Source organism: Acyrthosiphon pisum, chromosome A2, assembly GCF_005508785.2.
Source record: "Acyrthosiphon pisum isolate AL4f chromosome A2, pea_aphid_22Mar2018_4r6ur, whole genome shotgun sequence".
Lineage (NCBI taxonomy): Eukaryota > Metazoa > Arthropoda > Insecta > Hemiptera > Aphididae > Acyrthosiphon > Acyrthosiphon pisum.
Window position 1 is genome coordinate 20,837,573 of NC_042495.1, and position 1,001 is coordinate 20,838,573.

The following is a 1,001-nucleotide window of genomic DNA, read 5'->3' on the forward strand; positions in this document are numbered from 1 at the left end:
CCGTACGTCATCGGAATATCCGGATCATCGGACGGATAACATTTATGACAACTTACGTGTATGATAATAATAATATATTATGTGTAGGTATACACACGCGAGTCATTAATCCGGACACCGTCGGTTACAGCACTAATATTATACAGATTACCGTGCAGCAGCGAAGAGAGTTTTGCGGCGCATGTTTCGAAAACGGTCGAAAAAATCATGACGAAACACAAACGGGTAGGTAGGTATAGGTATGAGCTTATAAATTATAATATAATATGATGATAATGTGATCACAAGTCACAACAAATTAGATTTCATTCGCGACCGCGGTCAGGCCTGTGTATTATAATAATATAATATACCTAATAGAGGGTGGGAAGCTTTCGCGCGTACTCTGCTGTTGCGGATCGCTGGTTATAATATTATGTTAATAAACCTAAATAACATGATTTATCAAATATTAATACGTAACTGCGCGTAGTGTGATAATATTATAATATGCTATCATCGGAGTATAGTTCCATTAGAATTCAGCTGCAGGTTACTGACAGTTGTCAGCGATTTTTAAAAATATTCTTTGCAGTTTTTGATTAATTATGTTTGATGATTAGAATAAAGTTATTTCCAAATTATTTCATTATTTTAACGTGTATTATTTTATTGTAACAAATCTATATAATTGTGCAACCATAGTATTTTTATTGATTTATTATAATAAATATAAAATGTATACACTGCTAATACAACAGCATTTTATATTCAGACTATAGAAAATTAAAAATTATACCAGAGGTTGACATAATTTATACCAATTTTTGATTTTCAGTAAAAAAATGTAATATTTAAATTGTTTGGTCAACATAATAAAGTAAAATAGATTTAGGTTACAAATAAATGTTCCTATTCCAACTATTTTATTTTATTCAATATTAAAAAAAAAAATTGTAAGCTGAAAAGTAGTGTATTGTGAGAAGTTAATTTATAGGAATATAAATGTTAACTATTTTTAA